The sequence below is a fragment of the Rhagoletis zephyria genome, unplaced genomic scaffold (genome assembly GCF_001687245.7).
Source record: "Rhagoletis zephyria isolate East Lansing unplaced genomic scaffold, Rhagoletis_zephyria_1.1 Rzeph_scaffold_02053, whole genome shotgun sequence".
NCBI classification, from domain to species: Eukaryota; Metazoa; Arthropoda; class Insecta; order Diptera; family Tephritidae; genus Rhagoletis; species Rhagoletis zephyria.
Window position 1 is genome coordinate 52241 of NW_016159137.1, and position 8748 is coordinate 60988.

The 8748-nt window shown below is 32.1% G+C and overlaps 1 protein-coding gene across 4 annotated transcripts in view; it reads right to left on the reverse strand.

Annotated features, from left to right (window-relative positions):
- Positions 1-8318, reverse strand: part of papi (tudor and KH domain containing protein papi) — a 44815-nt gene extending 36497 nt beyond the window's left edge. The window contains exons 1-2 of one of the 4 annotated variants that reach the window (XM_017620112.1): positions 8188-8318; positions 6309-6455 (exon numbers count right to left, since the gene is read on the reverse strand). The gene's annotated coding sequence lies outside the window, so the exon portion shown is untranslated. Of the gene's footprint in view, positions 1-6308; positions 6456-7684; positions 8119-8149 lie in introns of those variants that run through there. The other 3 variants (XM_017620109.1, XM_017620111.1, XM_017620110.1) reach the window with 3 other exon arrangements.
- Between the last annotated feature and the right edge of the window lie 430 nt (positions 8319-8748).

Consider the following 8748-nt stretch of genomic DNA (forward strand, 5'->3'; position numbering starts at 1 on the left):
GATGAAGATGAAATGAAGATGAAGATGAAGATGAAGATGAAGATGAAGATGAAGATGAAGATGAAGATGCAGATAAAACTCACACTTAATTTTAGTGATTGAATTTCAACCACTGCGTGAACTCTAGTTAAATTAAATCGTCATATCGCACGTTTAATAATATAACGAAGTATTTCAAAATTTAAATTTTTTGGGAAAACGCAATCAAAGTTTCATCAATTCATACAGTTGGTATACAAAAAGACAGATGGAAATACACATATCTTCGCCACATTTGGGAAGTTTGGTTATCTGTTAGATGCAATATATTCTACCTAGAAAGCTAATTAATTGCGTAATGAAATCTCCAAAAACGTACATTTTGAGTTACATCTCTATATTTTTAAACGCGCGATATATTAAACTACTCTAATGCGAACATATCGACGCCTCCAAACTTGTACCATGCTAAGTCAGCTTAAACTTAGCATAGTATAGTTTGGAGGCGTCGATATGCAAGTATGTACTCTAGAGTGGTCCAAAGACATGCAGAGGATTTTTCCATACTACAAAAATATGCCAGTTTTTGTTTCGAAATCAAAAAATATTTAGAGGTCGCTCAAAGCGTTCATAGATCTCCATGCACCTTTGTGGTCAACTGATTAAGGTAAATGACATTTTATCCACCTTTTCTATTTTTCTTTTGTTTATTTAATGTTTATTGTTTTTTAAGTCTAGCATATTACATAACCTGCAGTATATATGTAAATCCTCATTTCAAACGTCGTACGAAAATTAAAAAAATTCAACAAACTAAGCATTACTTCCAAATATTTTAAACTTTTTATTCAGAATTTTTAGAAAAAATTTAGTTATGCAGTTTTATAGCTCAATAAATTTTAGTGGGATAAAGCAAGCCATATTCAACAAGGTAGAAGTGACAATTCAATCGAGCTCTCTTATAGCTGACTGTAATGTCAAAAAATGCAAACAAAGAAATTAACCCTTTGTTATTCATTTACCATATTTGATAAATCTCAACATCTTTCAAATGAAAGTAAATATGAAAATTGTATTTTCGCAGGTGTTTGTTCGTGTTCCCCCGTCTGTGGCACCCCGTGTTTAATTTTCCTTGCTTTTTTATCTCTGAAAATTACTGACGTGTGCCGACTACTCAGATAATGCTTTGACCACCGTAGGAGGTCCCTGTGCGAGAGAGGAAGCCCAAGAGCGTGGCCTTAGGCAAATTGAGGACCTTCGTAAGATAATATAAAAATATAATGTTGTTCATACGTTATATGGAAGAAAATGTGCAACACCCTCGACAAAAAAAAAAATCTATTTACAAAATCAACGGTAATTTTAAGTGACTTGAAACTCGCACTTTTCATACCAAAATTGAGTGGTCTACAAGACTGCATACTCAAAAATGTTCTAGAAACTCTGAATAAAAAGCTTAAAATTTTGATGAATTTTTTTTGAAGTTTGATTCATTTTTGTGAACTTTGTGCAAACCTTAAAACTTGTATTTACAGCTGCGTGCACTTAATTAGAAACGAGGTTATCAGCACTTCATATATTTGAATAAATCCGCGAACTTTCTAGTTGCCTTTGATTATTAAATGTCAAAACACTTGAAATACATGCGAGAGGATTCATAGAAATTGTTTTGCAGTTTACTTGAATTACAACGTTACTTGGTTAGTTTTTTCTTAGTTCGCGTCAGCAGAGCTCGTGCACGTAATTAGAAACGCGGATATTATTTTATATTATTTGAATATTTAAAACGGTAAACCATATTGTTTGATATTTTGTTATTTATCTAACATCCATCTATCATCCTTTAGAAGGAAAACATGGGAAAGAATAAGAGTTGCGACGAAAATACCCGAAAAATTATCGTACACATGCATAATGATGGAAAATCATATGGGTCCATTGCAAACAGTTTAGGCATATCCAAAAAGATGGTTTTTAATGCTGTGCATCATTTCAAAAGATATTCCACATTTATGAATGTTCCACGAAAGCGTAGACCCAGAAAAACAACCGCTCACGAAGACAGCCTCATAATAAGAGAATCTAAAAAATTTTCGCAAAAAACAGCATATGAAATAAGAGCATCCGTATTTTGTGAAAATGAGAACAGACCTTCCAAGGATACAATAAAACGAAGATTAAGAGAGGCTGGGTTATTTGGCCGAGTTTCGTGGAAGAAGCCCCTTATAATTGAGAGAAATCGGAGAAGACGCTTGGAGTTCGCCATAAAATACAGCAATTGGACGGTTAAAGAATGGAAAGGAGTGTTGTTTTCGAACGAGACTAAAGTAAATAGAATCTCAGCTTATGGAAAAACGTATGTACGTCGCCCAAAAGATTGTGCATACAATCCCAGATACACCCGCCCTACTGTTAAGCATGGTGGTGGTAGTAAAATGTTTGGGGGGGGTGTATGTCATGGCGCGGCGTTGGGCCTTTACACCCGATTGATGGTATAATGGACAAATTCCAATACATTTCCATCTTAAACAACGTTCTCCTACCGTATGCTGAGGAAAATTTGCCTGTGACATGGATTTTCCAACAGGATAATGATCCGAAGCATACGGCTGGTGCAGCAAAACAGTGGTTCTCTCAAAATTATATAAACGTATTGGATTGGCCTTCATGCAGCCCGGACTTAAAGCCCATAGAGAATCTATGGCAACATGTAAAAAAAGAAAATCGCAGCTCATAAAATTGGAAATTTTGAGGAACTGTATGAAAGGACCTTGGAGTCATGGAATGCTATTCCTAAAAGTGTATGTGAAGCTTACATTAGTTCAATGCCACGCAGATTGCAAGCCGTAATTCAGAATAACGGTTTCGCAACAAAATATTGACGCGTTTATGGAATTAAACAACAATTACAATATTTTGTTATAACGTTTATAATTAGCTGCACTACTGATTTTTCTATTTATGAATATTGGTGATTTTTTTTTACTAAACAAATGTGGATTTTTAATTTTAAGTTTTATTTTCTTTTTTGCGTAATATCGTAGTGTTTATTAAAATAAACTTTGTAAATGTTTTAGTTCGGAAATAAAAAAAATATTTACGTAACCTACTATGCACAACCTCGTTTCTAATTAACTGCACGCAGCTGTATGTAGTTTCTGTTATACACTTGTGATCAGCTAATTAACTCATCAACATTGTGATCAGTTTTAGCTATTTTTCTTTTGTTTATTTCATGTTCATTATTTTTCCATAAAAGTCTAGCTCATTAAATTACAAACACCATATAAATCCATATTTGAAACTTTGTGCAAAAATTATAAAAAATCTGCAAAGTTTCAGTAAGTTTTTTTGATTATGCAGTTATGCCCATTAAATTGTAGTTCTAGTGCAAGTTTTGGGTTGCTAAAGAATCGCGTTAATTTTTATACTTTTTCTGACTGCATGACGCTTTTTTTCATACAAAAAAAAAATTTGTTTGGTATTTAAAACTTGCATGTTATTACCCTGGAAATTAATGGGCTATTAAACTGCATACTCAAAAAGTTCTAAAAAATCTGTATGAAAAGTTTAAAATTTAGCTAAAACTTTGCAGATATTTTATAATTTTTGCACAAAGTTTGAAATGTGGATTTATATAGTGTTTGTTTTATAATGAGGTAGACTTTTATGGAAGACCATTAAATAAACAAAAGAAAAATAGCCAAAATTTATCAAAATGTTGATGACTTAATTAGCAGAGCACAAGTCTAGAACAAACTATATTTTAAATGAACAAGTAATTTTTAAACAAAAAACAAAACCGACTTCAATTCTCATATACAAATTTAAGATTATCGTTAATTTCTTCACGATCCAATTATCGGATCAAAACAAAATTAGTATGGGAAAAAAATATCGAAATCGGTTAACGTAGTCCAAAGTTATGCGGTAACATACATAAAAAAAAAATCCGACGAACTGATAATCTCCTTTTTGTGAAGTCGGTTAAAAATATAAAAAATAAATAAATAATTACATATAAGTTGCAAACAACATAAGTTTGCTACTATTTTATTGAACGCTGCTGTATACATACATACAGTTGTCCACAAAATAATAGGAGTGCGATATTTTGACCAGTTTTGGCTATTTGTCTTTTGTTTATTTAATATTTATTATTTTTTTATAAAAGCCTAGCTGGCTATACAACAAACACCATATAAATTCAGATTTTAAACTTTGTATAAAAATTATAAAAATTTTGCAATTTTTCACCCAAATTTCAAACTTTTTAATCAGAATCTTTAGAAAAAATTCTGGTATGCAGTTTTGTAGCACATTCAATTCTAGTCTGAAGAAGTGCAAGTTTCAAGCGGCTAAAAAATTCCGTTGATTTTTGGCAATTTTTTTGCTGGCAGTGTCCTCCATATAAAAGAAAATTGTCGACATACTTTGTATGGAAAAAACGTGAAACACCTTTAACCAAAAAAATTCTCAAAAATCAACGGAATTTTTTGGCCGCTTGAAACTTGCACTTCTTCAGACTAGAATTGAATGTGCTACAAAACTGCATACCAGAATTTTTTCTAAAGATTCTGATTAAAAAGTTTGAAATTTGGGTGAAAAATTGCAAAATTTTTATAATTTTTATACAAAGTTTAAAATCTGAATTTATATGGTGTTTGTTGTATAGCCAGCTAGGCTTTTATAAAAAAATAATAAACATTAAATAAACAAAAGACAAATAGCAAAAACTGGTCAAAATATCGCACTCCTATTATTTTGTGGACAACTGTACATATATGTATGTATAGTCTTCAAAATATTTACATCGACCCAAAAGTGAGAATGTGTGTAAGATGAAATCCAAAGTTTTTTTTTGGAATTGTTGATTCAAAAAACACTCTCCGCCCATTGATAAATGACAAGTTAAAGGAAAGCTTTGTACACACAGAAAGTTGTACCTCATATTTGCATTCTTCACAAAAAACTACTAAATATGTATGTATGTGAATTTAATTGTATATATTTGCATAAGAAATACAAAATAGAATAAAAGAGACCGTCATAAAATTACGAATACAGAACGAGAGATTGCTAAATTTAGTCAAGTGACATAATTTAAAAATGCTGATCGTATTTTCAGTTAAGTTGAACAATTTATTAACAACATAAACAGTATTTAACAACATATTATGTCATATGCGACAACAGTAATAGAAAGGGATAAAAGTCGCCGAAAATTTTTAAAATATTCGGATGCATGTACATATCGTCACTTGGAATGCAAAATGCCGCGAACTAACAAAATTGTCATTTTTTGCACAAAGCGATGTAGGGACTTGTATTCGATGAAATGCATCTTAATCAATCAAAACGTTAATTAAGGATTTTTTCTTAGTTACGGCCTTTTGCATTTCAGGTGAGAATGGGTGTTGTTTCAAAAAAGTGCGGCACGCAAGAATAGGCACAATTTTTATTTTGGTAGACGCCAATTAACAAAAGGATGTTTAACACCACGAGTTTCTAAATAGATATTTTTAGTATGTGCATTAGGGTGGTACAAAAATGCATGTGTAAAAGTAAAATCCGAATTTTTGCGCTCTCCCCCCTAGGATTGTTCTATACCGAAAAAATATACCCTTATTTTTTTTAAATCAAAAAATATTTAGAGGTCGCTCAAAGTGCCCAAAGTTGTCTATGTATTTTATATGGGGAAAAACCACTTTTCGTAGAAATGGTATAGAATAGCTAAAAATCAATATTTTTCTACGAGAAAACTCTTTTTATCTGCAGGATATTTCCAATAATAATACTCACTTCTTTATTTAACCAATTTTTCATCGCAACTATAATTTATAGGTCCGCCAAAAACCCACAAAAATTACGAAAAATGCAATGGGGCGACCAATAAAAAATCGTTAGTATTAAAAAGTTGTTAAATAAACAACCAGAGAAGAGAACCAGAGTTTTCCGAACGAAAAATATTGACTTTTATGAATTCTACAAATGGTAGTACGAAAAATTTTATTTTTCCCATATAAAAATACTTGTAAAACTTTGAGCGCTTTGAGCGACCTCTAAATATTTTTCGATTTCAAAATAAAAAATAGGGGTATACTTTTTCGATATAGAACAATCCTAGGGGATGAGGGCATTACAATTCCGACATTACTGTTTTTGGACCACCCTAATGTGCATACATATTTACTACCAAATAGTACAAATACGTTAATCTAGATATAATATAAAATATGTATGTATATACATAAATGTAAAAACTTTTAAGTAAACCCTGTATCAATAAATGGAATAAAAAAATATGCAAATGTGTGTAAAATTCTTACCTACACATAAATACGATCAGGAAAGTATTTCTTTCGATTCTTTTAAGTAATTCTGGTACGTCGCAAATTTACTAGTTCTTCAATCGCGTTTTCCCCAATTTATGTAACGGCTATGTGTGAAAGTTCCTTGTTCACAAAAACGAACATCTAGTTGCATTAAGAATATGTACCAAATTATCAGTTCTATAACAAAACCAGTTTTACTGCTGCTGCGGTATTAGAGTTCGTGCCTACTAGGCAGTGATCGGACTTCTATCACATTGTGGTAGATCTGCCACTTTTTTGAGCATCTACCACACAAGTTCTGAAATCTACCACATATTCGCGTTTTTAAGTACTTTTATTTTTGCTCGACATAATTTTAAGAGCAAAAATTGCCCACCACTTAACACTAGCAACAGGCAGAATGGGAGGATAAAATAAACTGTAAAATAGTAAATTTTCTCAATATTAAATTTTATTGTTTTATTGTGTTAAATTGCAAAATATGTGATTTATAAAAATAATTAATGGCGAAAATGGGTACTCTTTATGAATTTGTACAACGATTTTGGGTTGCTGTGCCCAAACGCATGAATCGAATCAAAAACCTTTTACACACACTTGTAGACAACAGTTCACGCTTCATTACAAAAATAAAATTTACTATATCTGTGGACTAATTTATTAATAATGTCGGTTGGAAATATGTTTTTTTTTGCAACTTTCCGAGCTGAGCTGTAAAAAAATATCCACGAAATATCTCTGCAAAAGGGGTTCAGCCCCTCTTCTTTAGCAAAACAGAAAGAAGAATTCTACTTAGTGAGGGTTATAATCACTAAGTGCGGCCTACGCAGAAAGGTGCTCTCTGCAAAAGGTGTTCAGCCCCTCTTCTTGGGCAACAGAGAAAAGAGTAGTGAGGGTTATAATCGTTTTGGAAAAAATCCCAATTTCCGCTGTTTTCAAACAGCTCCCAAGGGGTCTTTAGGGGGGAAGTGGGATGAGTGGTGACTTTTCATAAAGCGGCGTCCATCCTCTTTCGTTTAGGGGGGTTTGGTCAATCTTGCACTTTATTATACTAAAATTAATTTTGTTTTAGATTCTAATTAAAATGTTGGCTATTTAGGTGGAACTTTGCAGAATTTTTTTAATTTTTGTGCAAAGTTTCATCTAAAGCCTGAGATCTACCACATTTTTTTGAAATCTACATTTTTTCCAGATTCTCCCACACAATTTTTTTTTAAGTTCGATCACTGCTACTAGGTAACAAGATAATTTAAAAATGCAAACAAGCCCTACTGGCGTAGCATTTAAAACTAGTATTTGCCCCGAGGATACTACCATAAAACCATACCGGTAAAATGTATTGAGCTTTTACTGACTACATAATGCATTACCTTACATTCGAGTGTAAATATACTAAAAGATACAATAGTGCTAATGTAAGCTCTAAATATATTCAAAACCTTCCACTGTATCTATTTTTTTATTATTATGAAATAGCAGCAATAATTAAACCACGTTTTTATTTGTTTAGCAAATTTTTAAATTGTGACACGCTTTCGTAAGCTTTTCGGTCCACAAATAGCATGGAATACGCATGCCATTTGTACATACACATCAACGTTTTGTACACTACGCGGTGTTGACTCGTTATCATTCTACGGTTGTAAATATGCACACTTGTTTTATACACTCGGTAAAACGTTGAATTAACTCAAACCAGATGGCATATATTCCAGTCTAATAAAATGGACTAGAGATCGTGAATTTTAATTATATTTATTATGTATACCCGCACCAAATGAAGTCATCTGTATACAGGTTACCACTATTCCACACTACCATTACTTCACACATACCTAAAACTATAGCTACTCTCAGCCTGTACTATGTTTACTTTTCGCTAATATGATGTATATATTATGCAATTAATAATTAGGATCTGTTAAATGCTTAAAAACATTTTTTGGCTATTGCTGCAGAAAATGCAAGACGAGACGATAGTTTGAAACAAATTGACAGCAAATGTCAAATCCAACACGAAATAATGAAGTGTTGATAAACGATTGTAGTCGAAATTAGTTGTATTTTAGTAATCTCCGGAAAAAAATATCCAGTACCTTGCCAGCATGATTCAATAATGCAAAGGTAATGGGCTGTTTTTGCTTACGCGTAAAAGCACATTTAGTGCATTTAGCTCTAAATGCTACTCTAAATGTACATTTATCCATACAAAATTCGTCACCTAAATGCAACTAAATGCAACTCCATTTTTGCATTTAGAATCTAAATGCTAAAAGCAACCCTGTGATCTTCCAAAATTTCCACGATTCGAACATGGTTTAATGAGAAGAAGTGGCAACATTGCTTTTTCGAGTATACAGTCGCTAGCTGCGTTTCAGTGATCGCCGATCGAGATTTCATTTATTATTTTACATTATTTGGATAAAGAAAAGTT